This window comes from Hemicordylus capensis, chromosome 4 (genome assembly GCF_027244095.1).
Source record: "Hemicordylus capensis ecotype Gifberg chromosome 4, rHemCap1.1.pri, whole genome shotgun sequence".
NCBI classification, from domain to species: Eukaryota; Metazoa; Chordata; class Lepidosauria; order Squamata; family Cordylidae; genus Hemicordylus; species Hemicordylus capensis.
This window is the reverse complement of record NC_069660.1, coordinates 35,488,114-35,515,742: the sequence shown is the minus strand read 5'-3', so window position 1 is coordinate 35,515,742 and position 27,629 is coordinate 35,488,114. Positions and strand designations below refer to the sequence as shown.

Here is a 27,629-nt window from a genome sequence, read left to right as displayed (position 1 = left end):
CTCCTTGAACTAGGAAGGGGAAAAACGGGATCAGGCTAGATCTGTCTGTAATACTGGCAATTACAAGAAAGAAAGTTATTTCTCTTGGGTGGGGGTGCTGCCACTGTTTTTGTTTATCCAATAAGTAATAATAATTTATGGGGTGGTGGAATGCAGCGTTTGTAAGGGTGATGATATATCTGCAAAATAGTCACTGGGGAAAAATCTGCTTGAGTTGGAACTAACATCCTCTTCTTTCTATGTGTTTAAATGTCTGTAAATATGGCATGGCAAGTATGAATAATCCAAGGACATATATCTGACAGGGGTGCTTTTTTTTCCTGTGGGGGTGGGAAATGGTGTGGGGGGTTTAGAAGAAAATTATCTTGCTGGGAGAAGCTCTGGCTATTCAACTTTTGGTTAAAAAGGCGTCTCATGATGGGTGTTTGGTTCAAGATGCTTCTTTGCTGCTGCTCTTTCCCCTTAATTCAAGTCCGTGTTTAAAGTGTTGGGTTTGTAACATTTTGTTTTTGTTTTAATCATGCCATGGTGGTTGTTTTCTGGCAATTTTCTGTGCAGTAGCCCAAAGTGCCCCAGAGAGGATAGCAGTTGGAATGCTGTTTATAATGTAACAAATGATTAATTATTCTATTGGGCTACGACTTAATTTACAGAGATGTGGAGGAGGGGGTGAGATCCATGTAAGGGTGCCCACTAATGACATCTTCCCACAGGCATTGTGGTGGGGAAAGGCACTGGAACAGTTGCAACGTACAGTAACTGCAATGTTGCAATTGCAATCGGGCTTGTTGCTGAGACAGAGTCTTTCTGGGAAATGTAGTTCTTCTCTTTTCCCTATGCAATACTTGCCCTCCTCCGATTGGTTCTTGTCTTGATGCTGCTTTTAGGAGGCACGCGTTTCAGAGGGTTGCTCCTCCTTCTCTCCTCTTCCTGGTGTAGTTTTGTTTTGGGAGTGGTGGTTTGCTTTCTTTTCAGTCTTGTTCAAGTATGCTAATCCGGATTTGCCTCAAACTCCTCTGGTAGGACTTCCTTTCTATGAATGTGGTGAGTATAAGGTAAAATATGCACAATGTTCAGTAATTAAATCTTATATATTCTCTGTATCATTAACTAGCAGGTTTTATTCTATGTCCTTTTACTCTAAAGTAATTGCTGCTGAATTCGGTGAGTTGAGTTAGCTGCCTTGGATACAATTTCATTGTGGGAAGGTTGGACATAATGAGGTTGAGCCTTACTTCCAAGTAAGTATGCCAAGGATTTGGCTGTAGGAATTATTTTCTCTTTGTCTTGGTTTGATCCTCCTTGCCCTAGAACTGACTGAGAGCAGAGTGCTTCCAAGGCTGTGCAGAGTACTGTTTTTTCATCATTGAGGCAAATGCCCTCATAGCTGACAAGATTGAGGGTTAGGTAGCAAGACTTGGTTCACATAATTGTCTTTGCTACTAAACTGTCTACATGAGATTATGTCCAAGCTCATGAGTATTTGCAATTGGTTGAAGAGCACTAAATCTCTTGACATTTTCTGCAATTGCAGTAGTAATCTTGTACTGCTGCAATTGTTGAAATTCTTGCAGAATATATTGGTGTGGCTTGTATTCCTTGTAAATCTAGGAGTAGGCAGTTGTGGGGTGTGTGTGTGTGTGTGTGTGTGTGTGTGTGTGTGTGTGTGTGTGTAGGATCTTGATTATGGAAGTTGGCTGAGTGTCAGGATGGGACAGGTGTCTTGTGTGTGTGCTGCAGTAGTATTTAGGAAGCTGCCATATACTGAGTCAGACCATTGGTCTATCTAGTTCAGTATTGTCTACCCAGTCTGGCAGTGGCTTCTCCAAGGTTGCAGGCAGGAGTCTCTTGCAGCCCTATCTTGGAGATGCTGCCATGGAGGGAACTTGCAACCTAGATGCTCTTCTCAGAGTGGCTCCATCCCCTGAGGGGAATATCTTCCAGTGCTCACACTTCTAGTCTCCCATTCAAATGCAAACCAGGGTGGACCCTGCTTAGCTAAGGGGGTGGCGGGGGGGCGCAATTTCAGTGCTTGCCCCGGGCGCCGTTTTCCCTAGTTACGCCTCTGAATAAGAGTAGCAGTGAAGCTGCATGAATGAAAGTGAAAAAGACTCACAAAGAAAAATAGTAGCAAACAAAATGAATACCCTTGAACTAAACTAGGTACCCCCCTCCACGATAACTGAGTAATAACTGGAAAAACAACAGAGCAAGGAATGAACAGAACATGGAGCAGGGAACGAACAGAACAAGGAGCAAGCTGGAACACGAAAGGTTGACAAATGCTAAGTATGAACACAGTCTGCGGTAAGCAAGAGTTGCTAACAGCATCTGTGCAAGTCACAGACTGCTCAATATATGCTTCAAGAGAACCGGCAGCCAATCAGGCTTCCCTGAGTCAGCACTTCTACTTCCTCTCCTGTGATATCCTGCACCTGCATGTCTCCCACTGAGCCTTCCTCTTGATATGTCTTCTCAAGACAGGTGAAATCCCAGCCTCCTCCTGATCAGCTTCCTCCTCAGCCCTCATGACTGGCAGCTGTTCCGATTCCTCAGCTCCAGAGTCTGGTCTCCCTGCCAAATCCTGTTGCTGTGCCTCTGAGCCCTCACTACCAACCGAGTCCTCCTGTTCCTCCTCTGACTCTTCTGAGTCAGAGGTCTGAGCCATGACAAGGGCATGCTGGAGAGACTCCTGAGCCAGGAGGCTGCTTTTAAGTGTCCCGGTCAGGGGTCTACTTGTGAGTTGCCATGGCGCGGAGCCACACCACCGCAACTCATGATCATAGAGCCTGGGTTAGCGGAGCGCTTGCTCCCCTAACCTGAACTTAGGGGAGGGTTATTTAAGTGGGTGATCTGCTTAAGAACCACTGGGCTTGCAGTCGATCCTGGTGGTTCTCACAATGGGAGAAAATTGGGCTAGCCTTCGCTAGCCTGATTTCCTCTCATCATGTGAATAGCCTCCTGGACTTCCAAAAGGCTTTCAACAAAGTTCCTCATCAAGGACTTTTGAGAAGACTTAGCAGTCATGGGATAAGGGGACAAGTACATGTATGGATTGCTAACTGGTTGAAAGACAGGAAACAGAAGGTAGGTATAAATGGAGAGTTTTCACATTGGAGGGAAGTAAGAAGTGGGGTCCCCCAGGGATCTGTACTGGGACCGGTGCTTTTTAGTTTATTCATAAAGGATCTTGAAGCAGGGGTAAACAGCGAGGTGGCCAAATTTGCAGATGATACCAAACTCTTTCAGGTAGTGAACATCCAAATTAGATTGTGAGGAGCTCCAGAAGGATCTCTACAAACTGGGTGAGTGGGCAACAAAATGGCAAATACGGTTCAATGTTGGCAAGTGTTAAGTGATGCAAATTGGGACAAAACACCCGAACATCAAGTATACACTGATGGGATCTGAGCTGTCGGTGACTGACCAGAAGAGGGATCTTGGGGTTGTGGTGGACAGCTCATTGAAAGTGTCAACTCAATGCGGCGGGTCTCACAATCCCTGAGACCTGCTTTGGCTGGGTTTGCGGGGAGAGCAGGCCAAGCCTGCTCTCCCCGCAGACGAGCAGGGCGGGAGCCCTGGGCGGCCGGATTGGCCGCCCACACAATTGCCGGCTCCGTGATGGAGCCAGCGGTGGCTGGGGAGTTTGGGGGCCATGCGGCCCCCGGGAGCACCAGTATGCCCTGCGCAAGGATGCAGGGCATACTGGAGAGACCCCCGTAGCCAGGAGGTGGCTTTTCACCTCCCCTCCAGGGGTCTACTTGTGAGTAGCCGCAGTGTGGAGCCGCAGCGCGGCAACTCACGATCGGGAAGCCTGGGTTAGCGGAGTGCTTGTTCTGCCTACCCGGGCTTAGGGGAGGGCTACAAAAGCGGGTGACCCACTTTGACTCAACTGGGCTCAGCTGCGAGCCCAGTGAGTCTCACGATCGGTGGAAAGTGGGCTAAGCACCCTTAGCCCGCTTTCCACTGATTGTCAGAATAGCTCCAATGTGTGGCAGCTGTGAAAAAGGCCAATTCCATGCTAGGAATCATTAGGAAGGGGATTGAAAATAAAACTGTTAATATTATAATGCCCTTATACAAAACTATGGTGCGGCCACATTTGGAGTACTGCATATGATTCTGGTCACCACATACAAAAAAGGACCTTGAAGAACTGGAAAAGGTGCAGAAGAGGGCAACCAAGATGATCAGGGGCCTAGAGCACCTTCCTTATGAGGCAAGGCTACAACACCTGAGGCTTTTAAGTTTAGAAAAAAGACGACTGGAGGAAGACATGATAGAGGTCTATAAAATCATGCATGGTGTGGAGAAAGTGGATAAAGAGAAATTTTTCTCCCTCTCACATAACACTAGAACCAGGGGTCATCCCATGAAATTGATTGCCAGGAAATTTAGGAACAACAAACAGAAGTACTGTTTCACACAATGCATAATCAGCTTGTGGAATTCTGAAAACAAAAACGGTCACTGAAAACGGCCACCGCAATACTCAAATGGCCTCTGTGAGGCCTGGCATGGCCTAGGGCCTCGCAGAGGCCATTTGAGCATCCGTGGTGGCCATTTTGTTTTTGGTGGCCATTTTTTAATTTTAAGAAATGGCACCCCCCTTCAAGTGGTGCCCGGGGCATGTGCCCTGCCTGCCCCACCCTAGATACGCCCCTGTACACACATACAATACATTCATCCAACTCTCTTATTCCAAACTCAGTTTAGCCTTTTGATGAACTTCATCGCATGTCCTTTGAGAACAGCACAAACACCCAGCATGCCTTAACAGGTGACAGAGACATTAGGTTACAGCCTTCCAGTTGCTTTGAAACATACATTTGACTCTTGACAAAAAGGGAAAGAACCACAAATCAACCACTAATGAACGGTTGGGCTAGAACTGCTCTGGTCTGTTCAAGCAGAACCAGTTATTGCCCAAGAAATGGAATGAGCACATGAGCCATGTGAGATGGAAAAGGGGAAGGTGAAGCTCTTGGCAGTTGGCCTCTCCTTTGTCTTTCTCCTTTAGATACTATAAAAGTCTCTTTTCGGCTTAGGTAGACACCTGAAATTCAGCCTCTGACAGCATCATGAAGACATTTGGTATCTTGCTCCTTCTGAGTCTTCTTACACTGTGGACAGAGCTGCAACCTGCATCTGGGAAGAAATCAGGTAAGTGTAGAAAAACAACAATCCCTTGCCTAATGATTGCCAAATCGTAAATTTGCATTTTTCACTATTGCAGCTGACTGAATTGATATTTTCAAAGAGCTCCCACCCCAAGATATTTTTCACATGCTGTTCAGACCTAATGAACATATATGTGATGTTAGAATTTGTGTCCCAATGTGAATCTGCTATACAGGAAGGTCCCGGCATACAAACAAGTTGTGTTCTAAAAGTTCACGTAAGTTGGATATTCCTAACTTGGAACGCATAGAGCAACAACTTGTTTGTATGTGCAGGTTGGCGTTTGTAAGTCGGGGACTGTAGGAGAAGAATGGCAGTTCAACTCCCATGAGCAGAGCAGAGCCAGTTTGGGGAGAATGCAGCCAAGCAAGAGGTCTGGAGACAGTTCTTTAAATTTGAACATAAGAACAGCCCTGATGGATCAGGCCCAAGGCCCATCTAGTCCAGCATCCTGTTTCACACAGTGGCCCACCAGATGCTGCTGGAAGCCACAGGCAGGAGTTGAGGGCGTGCCCTCCCTCCTGCTGTTACTCCCCTGCAACTGGTTCTCAGAGGCATCCTGACTTTGAGGCTGGAGGTGGCCCACAACCCTCCAACTAGTAGCTGTTGATAGCCATTGAAGAACAACCAGGATTTATTTAGAAGTTACAAAAGGATAGGAAAGCTGAGCTAAAGGATGAAAGGGGAGAGAGACTAAACAAACAGCTATCTCTGGAGACAAAATGGAGACTAACACTGGAATAATAAAGAGGGGAGGAATCCAGCCCCAGTGAACACATTTATTTCTTTGTTTGTTTGTTTGTTTGTTAAATTTACATACTGCCTTTCATTAAAACAATCCCAAGGTGGCTCACACAAAAATTACAAGAAGACTATAAAAACGACACAATTAAAATATTAAGCTAAAATATAAAAACACTACTCATTAAGCCCGTTTCATTAACGGTCGCTAGAAGAGTGGTGTAGAAATGCTACACGCGCACGCATGAGGCAGGAGATGAGGCTGATCTTGCTGGCGATGTACGGCATCCCCCCACTCATGGTGGTGGTGGTGGTGGCGGCGAGGGGTCCCCGCTCCCAGGCTGCCTTCACCGCCTCCTCATGTCCTCTCGTGCCTGAGGCAAGCCCAGCCGGCCCGAGTCGCGGACGACGACGACAACGCTGTCGCCACCTCCTGCTGCTGCCTCGCCACCGCTTCCGCTTGGCTGGCTCCGCTGAGGACCCGCTCCAGCCCCCGCGGCCTTCCCGACTACATCCGCCCCGCTCAGCCCCTCGTTCTCAGCCTTACCCCCTCCAAGGTTTTTTTCTATGGCAGGCTGCCTGGCCAACTCCTTTTTGTGGCCTGCTGGTCGGCCGCCTTCCCCTGCCCCGAGTCGCGGACGACGGCGACCACAACGCTGTTGCCGTCTCCTGCTGCTGCTTCACTGCCGCCTCCGCCGCTTCCACTTGGCTGGCCCCGCTGAGGCCCTGCTGAGGCCCCCATGGCTTTCCCGGCTTCAAGCGCCCTGCTCAGCCCCTCGTTCTCAGCCTTATCCCCTCCAAGGTTTTTTCCTCTGGCAGGCTGCCTGGCCAACTGCTTTTTCTGGCTGGCCGCCTGCCCCCGCCCCCTTGCCCTGCCGCCCAGCTGCCGCTGCTTTCTTCACACACACCCGCCACGTTACCGGGCACCACTTTCTTCACCTCCACCCCCACCGCTGCCATTTCACTTTCCTCGGCACGGCTCTCTCCCCTGTCCATCCATTTCTGCCTGTTCGCTTTTCCCCTGGCAGCTCACTCGCAAACACCCAACATGGCAGCCGCCGCCCGCTCTGCTTCCCTCTTGCCCCGCCATGCATGCGCAGAAGCCACGCATGCGCAGAACACCCAGCCTCTAGAGACACGGACACAGATACCCAGACACGGACGCAGGCACCCTAGCCTTTTATTATATAGGATAGATCGGATTAAAATATTTAAAATACAACATAAGATAACCATACAAAATACAAAGAAGCAGCAATGTAGAAAATCATCTAAAAGCCTGGGTAAAAAGCCATGATTTCACATGCTTTCAAAAAACTGTGATGGAGACTGAGGAGTGAATAGCCACCGGGAGAGCACCTTGGGATCCCGGGCCCAAACTGTTCAGGGCTTTAAAGGTCAAAACCAGCACCTTGAATTGGACCCGGAAACAAACTGGTAGCCAGTGCATCTCTTTCAAAATGAGTGTGATGTGATCCTAATGGGCAGCTCCAGAAAAAATCCTAGCTGCGACGTTTTGCACTAGCTGCAGTTTCCAAATATTCTTCAGGGGTAGCCCCACATAGAGCATGTTACAGTAATCCAGCCATGACATGACTAAGGCATGGGTAACTGTGGCCAGATCTGCCTTCTCGAGAAAGGGATGCAGCTGGCACACTAGCTGAAGCCGTGCAAAGGCACCCCTGGCCACTGCCTCCATATGATCCCACAGGCTGGGTTAAGGGTTCACTCGAGCCTTTAACCCTGGCTAAAACCCAGGTTTAAAAGCTAGGCTAGATAATACTGCCCTGCCAGAATTGGGCCCGGTCCTGGTCCTAGTGGTTCTCAGGCACAGCCTAACCCAGGCTGGGTTTCCCTAGCATGGATTAGGGTGCTGGTGAGAACAGCCTCAGTGTGTTTGTATTTAGAAGCATAGTTATATAGTTAAAAGTATGATAGGTCCTAAGTTATATAGGTCCAGGTCTGGTTCATGTACACAGAGCCAGACCACAGGCGGCCTCTGTGTGGCCACCACCGCCGCCCCGTTTGCCCCACTCCTACGTCTGACGTCAGACATGGGGGTTAGCCACGCCCACGCATCTGACATCAGACGTAGGGGTGTGTGGTCTGACTCCCGAACAGGGCTGCACAGCCCCGTTTGGGAGCTAGATAGGGGCAAGCACTGCGTTTGCAGTGTGGTCAGACGTGGTTCTCCCTGCCTTTAAGGCAAGAAATAGTTGCTCCTGGCCCTGCTGTGAATGCAGCACCGGCCATTTAACTCCCAAATGGAGCTGCATGGCCCCGCTCAGGAGCTAAGCCTGCACCCCCCCACGTCCGACATCAGCCATGGGGGGCATGTCGGGGCCGCAAGACCCGTTCGCCCAATGGTGGCTCCACCCGTGTTCACATGTTCATCGCATGCTGACTGCACCATCTGGAGAAGCCTTCTGTGTGTGAAGAAGCTGCCACAGATACAAAACCATAAGCTGGCCTCACACAGAATGCTGTTCCATTGATAAGTTCAGGTGTCAGTTATCAGATGGACAGTAATCGCATGCAGAAGTGATGTAGATCAGGGGCAGGCATTATGTAGCCAGGAGCTCCTGGACTTATCTGAAGTAGCTCTTCAGGCATTTGGTGTTGCTTCTCCCTCCTCCCACTTCCAGCCAATATGGCCAATTTGATTGATTGGCTAAGTGGGGGCACATTTTTATTTTTTTTATTTTTTATTTTTACATTTATATCTCGCTCTTCCTCCAAGGAGCCCAGAGCATGTACTACATACTTAAGTTTCTCCTCACAACAACCCTGTGAAGTAGGTTAGGCTGAGAGAGAAGTGACTGGCCCAGAGTCACCCAGCAAGTCTCATGGCTGAATGGGGATTTGAACTCGGGTCTCCCCGATCCTAGTCCAGCACTCCATTAGTTTCTCCCCAGTTTCTCCTCCTACAAAACAACTTGTCTTGCTCCCCTCCTGTTCTGAAGCAAACATCTCTGGAAATTCAGAGGGTTTAATGTTAAAAACCCTTATTCTGCTGGTGTACATTTTTGTACCAGCTGCTATTTTGTGACTGGACCTGCTTCCTCAAGCCCCTATTTTATGACTGACGCCACCTCCCCAAGCTGCTATTTCACAGTGGTAATTCTCAAGGCTCTGCAAAAAACGGTTTTCCATTCCTTGTGCGGGGATATTCGGAGGCCAGAAAAATGAGTCCCGGCCTCTGTTGCTCTGCACTGCCAGATAATCAGTGCTGGATAGTCATCCGTGCTGCTCCTGGCAGTGCAGGTCTTGTGGGCACACGCAGCTTGCACGCCGAAAGGATGAAGAGGGATCATCTGGGGGAAGGTAGGTTGAACTCTGCCTTCTCCAGCACCGCCTGCCCCGCAGCCTGCCCGATTGTATGAATGGGCTCAGCATTTAGTGGTGGTAGGTTATGGATCTAGGGCTAGAATTAAATGGCACATAGAGAGAGAAATGAAAGGCATTTCACCCTAATGACGTTCTGAATATTCTAAATCACACTTTCACAGAAAATAGTTCTGTGTTCATGACTGAAGTTAGTGCAAATGCTGTGTGTGTGTGTTTGTGTGTGTGTGTGTGTGTGTGTGTGTGTGTGTGAATTCAGTTGCTGAACATTTTTCAGAATAAGTGAGCTATGCTATGGCTTGTTCTCATTATAGGATATCCTCGGATCTGCCCACCAGACCCTTATGTATGTATTCGAGGAGAACCCAATGAGTGTAAGAGAGATCATGATTGCCCAGGACGCAAGATCTGCTGCCAAAATCGTTGTACAAAACGCTGTGTGTACCCAGGTACCTGACACGATTGTTGCTGCTTTTGCTCTCACTAATGCACTCAGCATAAAGAGGAAATCCACTCAAAATGAACTCAAATTTGTAGGCATATAATGACATCAGATTTCTGACAATCATGGGAGCATTTTTGCTTTTTGTCCAAGATCACTAGTAATTTCACAACAGAACTTCTTTTGTAGCTTCAATCCATGCTCTTATGAACTCTGAAATAATCCTTACTTAACAATTAATGCCCTTGTGGATAATTCATTAATGCCCTTATGGATGGATTGATTGATTTTATTGTTACATTTTTCTACTGCCTTTCATTAAAACCAATCACAAGATGGCTTACAAAACATTTAACACAATATAGGACTATAGAATTCCACAATGAAAATATTAAATTAGTTTTGTCAGGAGTCTGGGACAGCACCCCATTCATATCCCCCCACATTATGACATCTCCTTCAACTATTTCCAGTAACAATTGAAAAAATTGTTCATAAAATTTTGTTTTGTCGTTAGGCGCGTAAATTGAAGCAATCGTAATTTTATTGCATTCCGTTTGGAACCTCAATATATTAAATCTGCCATCTTTGTCTTGAATCTGTTTTTCTAAAGTCCAAGATATATATTCACACACACACACACCCATTTGTTTTCCTTATCTGCCGCAGCTACATATTTCTGGCCTAAACTTTTATTCTCCAATAAGTTAACATTGTCTTTCTTAATATGTGTCTCTTGAAGACATATTTCTACTCTTTCTTTTTTAATTAAAAAAAAAATCCTTTTCCTCTTAAATGGGGAATTTAGTCCATTAATACTCATTGAAAGTATCTTTAATTGCTCCATAATTCTGCTTAATACAAAATTTTTTAAAAGCCGCTGCCTGATCCAGTTTCTTGTCTTCTACTTGATCCTGTTCTTTGGGGACACTTTCTGTCACTGTCAAAGGATCTATCAGATGTCTTGCATCTTCAACCATATATACAAAAGCCTTCCCTCTGTCCATAAAAACTTCTAAACAAAATGGTACGGACCATCTGTATTTAATCTTTTTCTCTTCATTTCCTGATGCTTCTTAAGTATATCTGGTGAAACATCTGTCAAAATTTCTGTCACTTTATCCCCAATCTTCAGAGGTCTGTCTTCTCTTTGTATTCATAGTATCGCATCCTTTGTCTTCATATGTAAATTTTATAAGAATATCTCGTGATAAATTCTTTCTGTATGCATACACAGAATTTATCCTGTAAATTTCTTGAATCTCCAGTGTCTCTCTCGAATCAAGACCCAATTATTCTATTAAAACTCCTTCAATTTCTTTCTCCAAATTCTCTTTTCCAATAATTTCATCCACTCCATGAAGTTTCAAATTACATCTGCAACCTAGACATTCCAAAATTTCCATCCTATCTTGCAGCAGTTTCAACCCCAAGTCACACCATTTTTGTTCCAGTGTAAGTGCCACCTGTGGTTCTGCAGTCATATTAATCTGCTGTTCATGCTGATCTAATTTATTTCCAAATGTCTCCAATGTCAAATTCATATCTGCTTTAAGTAAATCCAGTTTGCTTTCAATCTTCTTTGTCATATTATCTTCCATCTGTTGTAAATTTTTACTCACATTTTGTAACTCCAACATAAATAAGTCCCGCAATTCTACTAATGAAAAAGTGTCTTCTCGTTTTCCTTGTTTGTCTCCATCCATTTTTGATAAATATTTTTACTCTGTTTTTTCCTACTCATTTTTAAAGAGTAATGTGAACGCTTATTCCTGAAAAAACACATTTTTGAGTGGCAAAAGTTTCGATAATAATTTCAGTCACCATTATTAATTTATTTATGTTATTTAAAATATTTTTATACCACCCAAAATTTGTGTCTGAGTGGTTTACAATTAAAATCATTTAACACATTAAAAACATTTAAAACCCAATATTAAAAATTTTAGAACTATAGATCTAATTAAAGAATTGGAATTAATTAATATTATAATATCAAATAATTATTATTCAAAAATTATTAGTTAGAATTATTTATATTCAAAACTGGAAAAATACTTATTCGCAACTGAGTAGGAACATATAAACAAATAACCAAATGACTATATGGCTATATACCTTCCCCCTGAAGAAAGCACTCTATAAATCATCAAAGTAAAATAAACTCATATATCTGAATTACATTACAGACTATAAAGTCTTTAAACACCTCTTAGTTCAGTCTTAGTCCGGTCTCCCAAATTATTATAACCCCCTCAAAAAATACTTACTCGTCCAGACCTTTTCCAACTTGCTGAAAATAGAATAATCAATCCAGTCAGTTAAACCCTTTCATGATTAAATCCAGTAAAGTGCAATCAATTGTCCAGATTTAAAATGAAATGAAAAGATTTCTAAACTTTAATCAGTATATGAATAGTTTGTCCTTGAGCTCCCTCTTGTGGTGTTTTAAAATATTTCTTGTGGTATCTTAAAGTATTTCCAAAAAGGTGGGGAGGGGAGGTAAAGTGAAAATTAGATCTGTGTGCAATTAACACATCACTGCGTTTAAAAACATGCACAATATAACCATAAAACACAAAGAAGCAGCAACAAAAACAACATTTGTATAAAAGCCTGAGCAGAAAGCCAAGATTTCACTTGCTTGCTAAAAACTGTGATGGAGACTGAGGAACGGATACCCACTGGGAGAACATTCCAAAGTCAGAGGGCAATGAGTGAGAAGGCCCTGTCCCACGTGCACGACAGCCGAGCCTCCCTCATTGTCGACACACAAAGCAGAGCCCCCTCTGATGACCTCGCCAAGGCTGAATACCTATATCAAGACACTCACGTTTTGAGAAATTAACTGGGGGAACATGGGTAGTAGATGCAAAAACTATATCACAAAATCCATGAACAAAGACAAAGGCAATGATTACAGAGGCACAACGCAGGTAGAAGCCAAATTAAACATATAATAACAAATACCCACATTATGACAGTGAATGAATAGAATGATAAGGGCTAAAACAAGCCCCACACAATGAAGAATGTAAAACTGACAACAGTCACTGAAATGCTGGTCATAAATGATGATGTAAGTGGTGCAGCTGTGCCAGAAATCAGTCCTCAAAAATGCGAAGTACTGCACTCTGCACAAAAACCTTGACCTGAGAGGCTAGGTGCAGAAATCTTGAAAGTAGAAACTGGAATCTTGACAGACTTCCTAGGTTGTGGCCTGTTTTGCAGGTATCTTCATCAGAAGTATGATGATCTGTGCATCAATAATCATCATCATCATAAAGCCCCAATCATACAAAATACATAGTGAAAACATGTAATAAATGCAAACAAGCCAGCCTTAAATCTGGAAAAGCCTTGTCACTAAAAGCAGCATCTCACCACCGTGCCTGCTCGGACATGCTATGCTCCTTAATGAATGATGCTTAAACTTGGAGTTAAATACTCTCCCCAACCATCAATCAATTATATAGTGAGTGGGAATATTGGACCAGCTGTGCTGATCTTAATTTCCCTTTCTTTGTAATTTATTTATTTACAGGAAACAGGAGAAATCACAATTAACATTTAACCCATTGTGTATACATGTATTGAACTTGTGAATGAAAAATGATTCTTTTTGAAGAAGGATCCTCTGCTTATCTTGTTTGTCGAAGGACCTTGGTGTAAATTTAAACAGCATGAAAAACTTAAAATCATCAGGTGAGTGAGATTTCTAAACAAAATGTGGCACTAAGGGGGCATCTAATATTCTATTCTTACGCCTAGATCTGTGTTCAAGAACACGGGTCTTAACAGGTCTCATAGTGCTCCCAATATACCACAGATTACATGGACACACTATGACTAAACAGTCCCTTTCATCTTATAGTTAGCAAAAAATTTTAAGCTAACATGTTTCTTCAAACCCGGGTCCCAATATTCAGTAGTGGGAAGGCTGAACAAACAAGCTGCACAACTCCCACAGGGGTGGAAACCTTGTGCAGCCCTACTCACTGGTGGTCTGTCTGTAAAGTCTGAGTGAGTCAAAAAATTTCTTAGACTCTTGGTTTTTCTAAAGGCCACCATGGGTTGTTTTTTTTACAGCCAGGTACATCTGAAACAAGATGCCAATGTCTATAAATAATCTTCTTGATCTGGTAGGATAATGGAGTGTAATCTATAGACCAGATCAAATGGTCCAGCTGTTTATTCGGGGCATCCTGCAATAACTCACTCCGTCTAGTGGTATCTGCTCTAATCTTCGCTCTATGTATAACTTCCTTCGGATATCCCCTATTAACCAATTCCTTCGGATATCCCCTATTAACCAAATCAGCTTCCCTACGGTAATGTATAATATCTGTTGAATTTCTTTTGACCTGTAAGAAGTGGCCAAAGGGAAGATTGTCCTTTAAATGTCCAGGGTGCCAAGAGTCATAGTGAAGAAACGTGTTCCTGTCTATAGATTTCCTATATAAAGAGAAACTCAACTTATGTTCTTTATTCACCCAAATATTGGTATCCAGAAAGGGAACCATGTGCTGGCTGGAATTACTGGTAAATTTAATATTGGTGTGAAGTTCATTTATCCGCCCCAGGAATGACTGAAACAGTGTGGCATCTGGAACAGAGGCGTAACTAGGGAAAACGGCGCCCGGGGCAAGCACTGAAATGGCGCCCCCGCCCCCCTCACATACTACATTAAACTTAGGTTTTTCCTCACAAGCGCCCGCCGCCGCCGCCAATTCTTGGGCGGCACGGAAGGGACCTCTCGTGGGGGAGGGGGCGCCGACGCACTCCCTTGACTGCTGCAGCGCTGCTGCACTGAGCAGGAAACATTTGATTTAACAAAGAAATTTTTAAAAAAATTACAAAAAAATTTTTCGTCATGGCGGCGCCCCCCACGTGACCAGAAAAGATGGCGCCCGGGGCACGTGCCCCCCCGCCCCCGCCCCCCTATAGTTACGCCTCTGATCTGTAAATATTATTAAGATGCCGTCAATGAAACGCTTATACATGAAAATCTCAGGGGAAAAATGGATTAGCTGTCTCATTCCAAATGAATGCATCTTCCAAAGAGGACATGAACAAATTGGCCACACTGGGGGCTAAAGAACTACCCATAGCAACACCCTTGATTTGGAAATAAAATTGGTCATCAAACCGGAAATAATTCTTGTCAAAAATAAGGTCCACTAACTCTAACAAAAAATATGTAGGAGGATCCTTATTATATCTCGTTTCCAATATTCTCTCTATGACCATTTTGGCCTCCTCTAAAGGTATACTGGTATATAGAGAAGATACATCCAGCGTTGCTATAAGGGACCCTTTAGGAATGCTGACCCCTTCCAACTGTCTAATGAGGTCCTTGGTATCCCGAATATACGATTTTGTTTTAAACACAAAAGGTTTCAAAAATGAATCCACATAAATGGCAAGGGGTTCTAGAATCGAATTAGAACTGGATACAATGGGTCTCCCTGGAGGTGGGAAACCATCCTTATGTATCTTCGGAAGAATGTAGAAAGCTGGCACCCTAGGGTACTGATTGAATAAACCTTTTGCTAAATTATCGGTGATAATCCCTAAGACTAGTGCTTCATTAATAACTATTCTCACAAGAGACATAATGTTGGAGGTGGGGTCATAAGATGACTCTCAATGGAGAAAAATGAAATGGAGCACTTTGGTGGGTGGGTTGGCAAAAATCACCCCCCCCCCATGCATGACCCCCACCAGGCTTCAGAAGCAGAGATGGTAGCAATAGCAATAGCACTTACATTTATATACCGCTCTATAGCCGGAGCTCTCTAAGCGGTTTACAATGATTTTAGCATATTGCCCCCAACATTCTGGGTACTCATTTTACCGACCTTGGAAGGATGGAAGGCTGAGTCAACCTTGAGCCCCTGGTCAGGATCGAACTTGTAACCTTCTGGTTACAGGGTGGCAGTTTTACTACTGCGCCACCAGGGGCTCTGGTGGCGCAGATGGTAGTGCTGCATGCAGGCCTTTGTATAACTACATGTGTGCACAGAGGCGTAACTAGGGGAAATGGCGCCTAGGGCAAGCACTGAAATTGCGCCCCTGTCCAAACAGGAATGATGGGACTTGTAGTCAGCAATATCTGGAAATCCCTGTTAAAAGGAACCCTGTGCCATCTAGACATGGTTGTTGATCAAATCCTGAAAACATGAGCCATCTCTGTAAAAGAGTTATGCGAGGATTCCAAGTGTTATTTTCTCTGTCTCATCTCATTCTTTTTTTTTAAAACATGACTTTGTCCTAGAGGATCACCTGCCCAAATAGCCACTAGCAAAATAGGGGAAGAAGAAGGTGGTGGTGTGTGTGTGTGTGTGTCTATAAACCAGTGAATGATTCCTGCCAGCCTTTGTCTTATGATGACTGTTGGCTCATTATGGGGTATATGTGCATTCACCACACTAGTGCTTACTTTGACACCAAGAGGGAGGAGGATACATTAGTTTGCCACACTAGACAGAGGAATTTGCAACAGGAGCAGATAGCCAAGTTCTGCCAGGGCCAAAACCATCCCCTGCCAAACTAAGAAATCATTGTAATTTGCCCCTTCCTGTCACAAGCAGTGTGCTGTTCTTTTATTATTGACTCTAACTCTCAGATATCCCAGTCATGGATGGAAAATTCAGGGTCAATTTACAAGAGGCACATTTTCTACATGGAAGTTTCTTCTGTGCAGGTGCTGTGCAGAAACCCATGTGTAGTGATCAATATATATGTAACTATTCCGCCAGGGGCATAGCAAGGTTGGAGTGGGTCCAGAGACAGGATTTCAAAATGGGCCCCCAGACCCTCAAAGTCCAGGGCCTCCACACACCCCAGGCACCCAAGGATTTAAGTCTGATATTTCAAAATAAGTATGCTACCTGGAAATACATTTCACTGAATACACGCATGCACACTTCACAGTATATAGTGATATACATTGAGTACTATATATTTGTGCTACTTTTAATGCCTAGAACACACTAGCAATGCTAATTATTAAAATGGACCCCTTGCTGAAGATTAGCAAATGATACTTTCAACCACGCAGTGTGAGCCTATGTTTGTTTTCTCAGAATTCTGAACAAATTCAGTAAAGTTTGATTCCAGGAGTCTTTTCACACCAGGCTTTTAAAGCCCTTTAACACACATCTCCTCCGGAATAGAGGTGCTGCATTCACATGTTGGCCAGATTTACCCTGAAGTCCCTGCAAGTTATTGGGGAGCAGTTCACACACAAGAAAAATAAAATAAAATAAAATAAAATAACAACACATGCTTCACAGTTCTCACTCAGACCTTCTGGGTTGCAAAACAACTTGAACAGAAGTGCATTTATGAATGAACTAGTATTTTGAAGCCCGTTATAATAACGGGCGCTAGCCTTTTCCTCTCCCCTTTATTTATTTATTTTTTTAAGTACTGCCGCCGCCATTACCGCCGACGTCCCACCCTCCCTCCCTCCCAACTTCCGAAACCACCTTACCCCGGCCCGTGACAGTTGAGGAAAGGAAGAGCTCAAATGAAGAGGGAAAGAGGAGCTCGCAAGCAGTGCTCCTCCCTCTGCAAAGCCTCTTTCCGAACTGGCACTTGGGGCGGAAAGGACGCCTCTTGCGTCCTTTCCGCCTAAAGCGCCAGTTCGGGCAGAGCCCGAATAAATAAATTATTCGGGTAGAGCCCGAATAAATAAAATATAAAATAAATAAAATATACTTGTTCCAGAAGTTTTTGTAATTTTCTGACATGAAACAAGCCACTTATAGGCCTTTTTAGATAGTTTTTGTTTTTAAAGCCAGCACATTTTTCAGTCTGTTTTAAATTAAATATTCAGAGACTTCTCAGTCTCGTCCCACCCCCCATATCAAAGCCCTATGGCAAGCAGATTCCTATAGGGGTGGGGGGACCACAAAAAGGAATTCACAGCCTACCTGGCGAAAGCTGTGCTGGATGGTCTGGTCTGGGCAGAGGGTCTGCTGCTACCTGCTGCTGCTGCAGGGAGCTCTGCCTGCCTCCTCCTTCCTGGCTTGCTTGGCCTGCCAAGTTCAGGCTTCAGGGAGGCCTACTCCGAGGCCTCTCTGGAAGCCCCGCCCACCCGCCAATCAGCTGAGAGGCGGGGAGAGAAGAGCTCTGCAGTTTGCAGGCCTTGTCGATTCTGGGCCTCGCCGATCAGCCGGAGCCGGAGGCAAGTGGCTGAGGGGCCCTGGGGCTGGGCAGATGGGCAATGGGGTGGGGATACAGGAACTGGTATGGTGCCCCCACCTCAGTGGCTCCTAGGGCACGTGCCCTGCCTGCCCCCCCAAGTTCCGCCTATGTGTGTGCAGCATCAATCAAGAAGTTGGCCACTGATTTTAAATCTGAAAAGCCACACTTGTCCCCATGCCTGTGGAAAGAAGCATGTGGGTAGGCCTTTATTCATTACAACATTTGAATTGGTGCACTTTTAATGTTCAGCTCCTGGTCTTGTGGTAGCAGGCATGACTTGTCCCCATAGCTAAGCAGGGTCTGCCCTGGTTGCATCTGAATCGGAGACTTGCAGTGTGAGCACTGCAAGATATTCCCCTCAGGGGATGAAGCTGCTCTGGGAAGAGCAGAAGGTTTCAAGTTCCCTCCCTGGCAGCATCTCCAAGATAGGGCTGAGAGAGATTCCTGCCTGCAACCTTGGAGAAGCCGCTGCCAGTCTGTGAAGACAGTACTGAGCTAGATAGACCAATGGTCTGACTCAGTATATGGCAGCTTCCTATGTTCCTATGTTCCATATGTGATGTCTGAGTAGGAGATCATTAATTAACCTCTTCTGCCACCACAGAAGAGCATGCAGAGTTATCCTCCTGGCTTCTTTTCTTCTCCTTCTTTGCAAGGCTGACTGGAATCCCTACACACACACACACACACACCATGGATGTGGGGAAAGTGCTGCCTGCCCTGCCTCCTCTACAGGGGTAAGGGTAAAACAATTAATTTGGGGTTGCAAAGGAATGCCAATTGACATTATTAGGGGAGCAAGGATTTTGCTACACATTAAACAATTACAGAGGTACAGTAATTACTGTTGTTATTTGAATTACCTTATTAATGAAGCTTCCTTGACATTTTCAAACTTATTCAGAAAATAGGCCAGATTCCTCTTAGAAAATATTAGCCTTAGACATTATTTTTATTGATTTTTTTAAAAAATGAACTTGTATATGTGTTTTAGTGCTTGATATTAATTTATGCCTGCTTTATCTGGTTGTGAACCACCTTGAGACTTTTATCATAGGTGGTATATACATATATAGTAAATAAACAAATAATTATATTGAACACGTTTACAGATGTCTGTATCTGTGTGCTCAAGAATGACTGTACCTGTGTTCTTTTTAAAAGTGAACAGACCCTTCAAATGCATTGTACAAATATATAGTGTTCTGCTGTACCTGTGCTCAACATAACGTGTGAATAACTAGAGCTGTGTACACATCTGTACCTGTGTACACTGTACACTCATTCTATGAGTGCTGAACACAATGTGTGAATGCAGCTACTGTCTTTTTGAATTAGGCCAAATTTTCCAGTCTGCTTTCCAGGCTAGTTTTCTCTTCCTGACCAAGAACAGAGTCCAATTCAGACATTATGCTGTATGAATATATAGATGTCTGTACACTCATATATATCTTTGCAAATGACTGTACCTACGTTCATTTTAAAAGTGAAACTGGGTATAGGCCTTCAAATGCATGGTATGAACAGAAAGTGTTCTTCTGTACCTGTGTTCAACATAACATGTGAATGCCTGTATCTGTATACAGATCTGTTCCTGAGTACACTGTACATTCGTTGCATGTGTGTTGAATATAACATGTGAATGGGTTTCATGTGGCAGGAAAGATTGGGATGGGGAGAGAGGTCAGTACCATGCCAGATGAAATCTGTAGGGGATGCGCCTGCATCCCCTTGCACACGTGGTCTAACCCAGCCCAGTTTCTGTCCAGGAAGGAAGCTAAAGGGTTTGGCCTGGCTCCTGGGAGGCTGGAGGGGTCTCCTGTCTACCTGCTGCGCTGGCTTCTGCTGCTTGTTCTGGGGTAGAGAAGTGAGTGGATGAGGCTTCTTTAAACAATGGAGATCGTTTAAAATAATTAATTCAAGCTACAGAACCATAATATACTATGAATGTCTTGTCTGAGAAGGAAAAATGAGGTGGGGGGAGGAACATACAGGGGCGTATCTATTAGGGGGGGCAGGGGGGCACGTGCCCCGGGCGCCACTTGAAGGGGGGGCGCAATTTCTTAAAATTAAATTTTTAAAAATGGCCACCAAAAACAAAATGGCCATTGGGCATGCTCAAATGGCCTCTGTGAGGCCCTAGGGCATGCCACACCTCACAGAGGCCATTTGAGCATGCACAGTGGCCATTTTGTTTTCAGTGGCCATTTTTTTAAAAAAAATATTTTTAAAAATGACCACCGCACATGCTCAAATGGTGCCTGTGAGGCCCTAGAGGCCAGTGGGAGGAGGGGGAAACTTTGCAGACACCCCCCCCCCAGCCTTTAAGATGTCCCCTGAAGGGGCTACAGGTAATTTTTTTTTAAAAAAAAATTAATATAATATGTCACTGTACACATGTTCAGATTGGCACTATGTACAGAGAATATGGGCTTGTGGATACTGAGCTGAAGTTTATGAGCTAAGATTGTATCCATTTGCTCTTACGTTGCTTCTTGTGATAAGTGAGTTAAATGTGATGTCTTAATAATATGGCTATTAATGGTGAGTTTGTCTTTGAATCAATGTGAAATCCTTAGTATTAAGGCCCACTGGGAGTTTCTTGCTCTTTTTCTCATTTTTACTGTCTTTCTGAAATACTAGAATATATTCCAAGCAGTGACACAGTTTACTCTGCATATCATTTAATTATTTTCAGAGTATCTGGGAAAAGTGAAATTCTCCATTTATTTTTAAAACTTATGTTATCGTGATGCTACAATGCATAGCAGAGAATTAGACAGGCACTTCTTTTAGTTTTTCCAAGTACAACTCCGCATAATATTTGGGGATTTCATGAGCCCCAGCATACTGAAATTTGTCGTTTTCCAGCATTTTAACCTGAGCTATCCAAACAAATTAATGATAGCCCCACAATTTGGATAGTTTTAAAAAATAAATCTGAAGTGGTAGATAGGAGCTTGACCACATGTATGATATTGGTAATTTTTGTAATTTTTTAAATTTTTAAAATAAAATTTTTCTGAAACATGTGTGTCAGTCAGATGTATGTTGGGGGGTGCAGCGGGGGGCGCATTTTCCCTAGTTACGCCACTGGGAACACAGGAAGCTGCCATATACCGAATCAGGTGGAGTATCAAAACAACCCACCCTCTGTATACTGTTACATGAATCGTAATGTATCTTAAATGTGAAAACCAGCTATTTATTTTCCAAGTCAGACCATTGGTCCATCTGGCTCAGTATTGTCTACACCAAGGGCTGTGGCTTCTCCAAGGTTACAAGCAGGAATTTCTGGAGATGTCAGAGAGGGAACTTGGAACCTTCTGCATGCAAGCGCTCTTCCAGAGCAGCCCCACCACCTAAGGGGAATATTTTACAGTGCTCACGCATGTGGTTTCCCATTCACATGCAGTCAGGGGGTGGACCTTGCTTAGCAATGGGGACAAGTCATACTTGCTACTACAAGACCAGCTCTCCTCCCAAGGAGCACCTGCTACCCTTGCTACTCCTTGGAGTTAGCTCTGTTCCTCTACTGACCGGAAAGCATGAGTTTATGTGGAGAATTTGGGGATTGGGAAGAGTGTATTTCCAGTTCCTAACAGCATAGCAGTATGTGGGGGAAGCACTGGATGTATATCCATATTTACCACAAGTAAGTCTCCCAAATAAGAACATTAAAAAGCCCTGCTGGATTAGGCCAAGGCCCATCCAGTCCAACATCCTGCCTTACGTGGTGGCCAACCAGAAGTACAAAGGCTAGAATGCATATCTTCTATTAATTTGTACAATCTACTTTTAAAACTATCTACTTTAAGTGGCGCAGCAGGGAAATGCTTGACTAACAAGCAGAAGGTTGCCAGTCCGAATCCCCGCTGGTACTATATTGGGCAGCAGTAATATAGGAGGATGCTGAAAGGCATTGTCTCACACTGTGCAGGAGGAGGCAATGGTAAACCCCTCCTGTATTCTACCAAAGAAAACTATAGGGCTCTTTGGGCGCCAGGAGCCGAAATTGACTCGACGGCACACTCTACTTTTACTTTAGATTGATGGTCATCACCACATCCGGCTACAGTGAGTTCCATACTGGTGTAGTGCTTAGAGTGCTGGACTAGGACTGGGGAGACCCGAGTTCAAATCCCCATTCAGCCATGATACTTGCTGGGTGACTCTGGGCCAGTCACTTCTCTCTCAGCCTAACCTACTTCACAGGGTTGTTGTGAGGAGAAACCTAAGTGTATGTAGTACACCGCTCTGGGCTCCTTGGAGGAAGAGTGGGATATAAAATGTAAATAATAATAATAACTACACAATGAGCCCCTTCTCACGATCAGTGAGGAGGACTTAATGGCAGGTAGCATGGAAGGCTGCTTGAACTTTCCTTCCCTACAGACGACCGCTCCTCCATTGCTGGCCTCACACATCCAGATGATCCTCTGCAGGCCCTGGCCCCAGGAAATCCCATAATGCATGGCATGAGTTCATGATGCATTGTGGGGATCCCAGCAGCACCAGCTAAAAGCAGCCAGCACTGTACACAATGAAAAAAATGTGGCGAAGGGAGCCCTTGCTCCCTTAATCCTGTTTTAGAGGCTGGATTTGTAGGTGAGTTAGCCATTCAGCTCCTGCTGTTTTACACATGCAGCCAATAAAAGGCTTGGCTATGTGAAAATATGTCCCTGTGGGCTATGCAACCCTCAGGTAGGCATGTGCACAAAACTCGACAGGTCGATTCGAACTGACCCAGCCCAGCTCAGTTTTGGCACCCGTTGAATCTGATGGATGTCAACTGCAAATTACATGAAAACAAACAAATTACATGAAAACAAAATTATAGAAGAAAAATAGTATGGCAATGAAAATAACAGCTAAAAACCCATCATAGCAGTCTGAAAAAAGCAACAGATAAAAAACACCCCATAAAAACATGTTTAAAACCACAAAATACATAGCAACCAAACAACTGCAACCAGTTTCGCGTGCCAGTTTACAAGAAACAGAATAAAAGCAGAAGCATTTTATCCCAAAGACAGTTTTGCAAAGATGGGCTTGATATCTTCGTGAAGACCCAAAAGGAAGTAAGCTCATGCTCCTTCTCGGAATGGGCATTCTGCAGCTTTAGGACTGTTGGAAAGGCAGTGGCATGTGAGTGGAATTAAACCAATATATAACATATTTACCTGAATAGAGGATGACTCTGAATTTAAGACAACCCCTTAAAAAATACAAACATTAAAAATTCTAACAATTTTCTAACATTAAAGAATTTGGGGGAGGGGGAAAATTAGTCTTTGATTCAGGTAAATATTGGAATTAGGTATTGGAATCTATTCTTGGAACACTGTGAAATATACTTTTGAAGAAATTAGTGGTCATTGTTTCTTTTATTTGCTTCTGGTTTGTTCTTTTTGTTTATTTTTTGTTTTGTTTTCTTTGTTTACCTAAAAGGTAAATGGGATGGCTATTTATATATTACATACAGTTGAGAGAAATATTGTACTATGATGAAAGATGTAATTTATGTTGCTATGTTTTAAAGTACATTGTGGGTGTTTCTTAAATGTGTTTGTTCTGTCTGGAAAATTATTATTATTATTATTATTATTTTTGCAAATTCAATTTTTATTGATTTTAACAGTAGCAATATTATCATTCATCAAAAATACACACAGAAAAGGTGGATTTCCCGCTCACATTTCTTCGTGAATCAACAACTATAAAATTTACCCTTGCTATGATAATAATTCAAAACATAAATTCAAACCCTTACAAAAATAATTAATCTAACCAACCTGTGATTTATACTAAATTTCAAACCCTGCTGTCAAGTCCATAGTAGGAAAGTAATTCTTTAGATACAACAAAAATGGTTTCCAATCTTCTTTAAAACATTCCAAGTTTTGATCTCTTAATAGTGCTGTAAGTTTTGCCATCTCCGCATATTCCAAAATTTTTATCAGCCAGTCTTCTTTTGAAGGCAGTTCACTTGACTTCCATTTCTGTGCATATATAATTCTAGCCGCCGTGGAGGCATACATAAAAAATGTTAAATTGGTTGTAGAAATTGCACCTTGTGTTATTCCCAGCAGGAAGGATTCTGGCTTCTTAGGAAAAGTCATTTTAAATATTTTCTTTAATTCATTATATATCATATCCCAATAGGCTTTAGCCTTCCCACAGGTCCACCACATATGAAAAAATGTGCCTTCAAAATGTCCACACTTCCAACATTTGTTTGAAACATTTTTATACATCAATGCCAATTTTTTTGGTGTCAGATACCATCTATACATCATTTTATAATAATTTTCTTTGATAGCATAACATGCAGTAAATTTTAAATCATTTTTCCATAACTTTTCCCATTTCTATATTATGCCCCACATCTTGAGCCCATTTTATCATAGTCGTTTTAACCATTTCCTCTCTTGTCTCCTCCAAAAGCAACAGTTTATACATTTTAGAAACTAATTTTTCATCATTTTGACATAATTCCTTCTCAAAATTTGAAGTCTGGTCCTCAAATCCGACTTTAAGGTCCTTCTTATACATCTCATTTAACTGATGATACTGAAACCAATCTCTAACCAAATCTTGTATTTCACTTAAGCTTTTTAACTTACAATCCTTTTCCTGAAAATGTAACAAATCCCTATAGGTACCCCAGCACATTTGCATTTTTACTTCTTTACGTGATAAGGCTTCAGTCGGAGATACCCATAACGGAGTTTTAGGTTCAAACCAATTTTTGTATTTTAACCACACCCTCATTAAACTTCTTCTCACATAGTGGTTCAAAAAATCTTTATGTATTTTACTTTTTTCGTACCACAAATACGCATGCCATCCAAACCTTGTGTCAAATCCTTCTAAATCAAGAATTCTACGATTTCTTAGCATTATCCATTCTTTTAACCATGTCAAACAAACAGCATCAAAGTACAACCTTAAGTCTGGCAAGTTAAGACCACCTCTTTCCTTAGCATCTGTTAGATTCTTAAAATTAATTCTTGGTCTTTTCCCCTGCCAAACAAACTTAGTTATGTCCTTCTGCCATTGCTTAAAACAAGTTAAAGTGTTAATTATGGGAATAGTCTGAAAGAGAAACAGCATTTTAGGCAAGACGTTCATTTTCACCACTGAAATTCTTCCCATTAAAGACAGATTCATTTTAGACCATCTTTGTAAATCAATTTTCACTGAATTCCATATTTTGACATAATTATTTATAAACAACAGGGAGTTGTTTTTTGATAACCAAACCCCCAAATATTTAACTTTCTTCTCCACTTTCAGCTCACTTATTTCAGAGAATCTGTCTTTGGTTTTCTGATCCATATTTTTAGTTAACACCTTGGTCTTGGTCTTGTTTATATAGAATCCAGCCAGCTGACCAAATTGTTGTATTTTATCCAAGAGTCTTTCAATCTTATCCACTGGATTCTCTAAAAAGAGCACAACATCATCTGCAAAGGCTCTCAACTTATAATCCTGTTTCCCAATTTTAGGACCATGTAATTTATCATCTTCTCTAATAGTTCTACAAAGCACTTCTAAAACCAATATAAAAAGCAATGGGGAAAGTGGACATCCTTGTCTAGTCCCTTTTTGTATTACACAGTTGTCTGATAATTCCCCATATACAATAATCTTAGCATATTGCTCCGAATAAATCATCTTAATTGCCCTAATAAAATTATTGCCAGCAGTCATTACCTCTAGTAATCTCCACAAAAATTGCCACGAAATATTGTCAAAAGCTTTCTCTGCATCCAAAAAAATCATCGCCATCTGTTTATCATTATGTTTTTCATAGTACTCCAGTACATTCAAGACTGTTCTGACATTGTCTCTCAATTGTCTCTTTGGCAAAAATCCAGCTTGATCTTCATGAATAAAATGCCTCAGAATAACCTTCATTCTTCTTGCCAAAATAGCAGCAAAAAGTTTATAATCATTATTTAAAAGTGAAATTGGTCTATAGTTTTTAACTAACATTAAGTCTTGATCTGATTTGGGGATTACTGCAAAATTTGCGTACTTCCACGAATCTGGCATAATCCCTTTTTGTAAAATATCATTCATAGTCCATTGGAGAGGTTGTAAAATTTGATCTTTAAATGACTTGTAGTATAAAGCTGACAGTCCATCAGGCCCGGGGGCCTTGTTGAGCTTGGCTTGATTTATTACTTCTATTACTTCCATAACTGTTATCGGAGCATTCATAATTTCTATTTGCTCCTTAGTAAATTTTGGAATATTTTTGGTCCTGAGAAACTGCTCAATTTTTTTATCTTCCACTATTTTGCCTTTATATAATTCTGAGTAATATTTAAAAATTTCCACTCTTATTTCCTTTCCATCATAAGAGAGCCCGTTTTTTGTAAGTATTTTGGATATATAATTTTTCTTCTTCTCAGATCTGATTTTCCAAGCTAACAACTTGCCTGGTTTATTTGCGAACTCAAATGTCCTTTGCTTGACGTATTTCAAATTCCGTTCTAGTTCATTCGCTATCAACATAGAAAGTTGTTGCTGCAGCATTTTGATAGCTTGTGTGACTGTCTTCTTATCTTTGGCCGATAATAATTCCCTTTCCTTTTTGGAGATCTGCATCAATAATGTCTCTTTTTTCAGTCCTCTTTGCTTTTTAAAATATGAATTTTGCTGTATAAAAAAACCTCTCATAACCGCTTTACTTGCATCCCAAACAATTTTATTATCCATTCCCTGATTCAAATTCAATTCAAAATAATCCTTTAATTTCTTTTTAGCTTTCTCCATAACATCTGGTTTTTTCAAGAGGTATTCATTCAATCTCCAACAAAATGAGGTCATTCTTTTGTTCTTCCATGTAAAGCAAATTGGGTTATGATCTGAAAAAGTCCTAGGTAAAATATCCATCCTTTCCATACATGGTGTAATAGCTTTAGATGTCCAGATCATGTAATTTCTTAGCACCATCTGCTGGCCATATGCTGAGAACCCATAAAAAGGCCCTGACTTTATTTCTCTCCTGCCCTCTTTTTCCACTTACTATATCTTCTTACTTTGTTTCTGTGTGTTTTTCTTACTATTTACATATTTTCTTACTCCCGCCCCCCGCAATGCTTCCCACAAGCAACTTGGCTATATCAATCCCCACTTTCCCCCCTCTGAAATCCCACAGATGTATTGCTTTGGGAACAAGGCAGGGAGGAAGCAATGAGGATGCTGAGAGGGTTGTAATGGAACGGTAGCAAGTTAGGGAAGGGCTAAGCTGCATTTCCTCAATATATGAGCCATATATCAAGCATCTGCATAATTTACAGAATTGAGTAATATACATTCTGAATATATTAAGACATTTTAGACTAGTCTAACTGAGATCAGTCTTATTTCTTATGTGAGAAAGAAATAACAGAAAGCATAATAAAATAACATAAAATAACATAACATAAACCCCTGCTAACTGGGCAAAGAGGCACCTTTTACCATGGTGATTCTCTTTATTTAGCAAGGGGAGAGTAACTGGCCCTATCCATCCCCAGCACAGTACTTCCAGTGACTGTTGCTGGTGTCTGTCTTATGTTTCTTTTTAGAATGTGAGCCCTTTGGGGACAGGGAGCCATCTTATTTGTTTCTTATTTGTCTATGTAAACCACACTGAGCCATTTTTGGAAGGGTGGTATAGAAATCTTATTATTATTGTTGTTGTTGTGCA

At 42.6% G+C, this 27,629-nt stretch overlaps 1 long non-coding RNA gene across 1 annotated transcript; it reads left to right on the top strand.

Annotated features, from left to right (window-relative positions):
• Window positions 1-906: 906 nt before the first annotated feature.
• On the top strand, window positions 907-13,408 carry LOC128322247 (uncharacterized). Its single transcript, XR_008305622.1, has 4 exons — window positions 907-1,044; window positions 5,049-5,163; window positions 9,582-9,716; window positions 13,254-13,408. It is a non-coding gene; the product is annotated as an uncharacterized LOC128322247 (long non-coding RNA).
• Window positions 13,409-27,629: the final 14,221 nt, after the last annotated feature.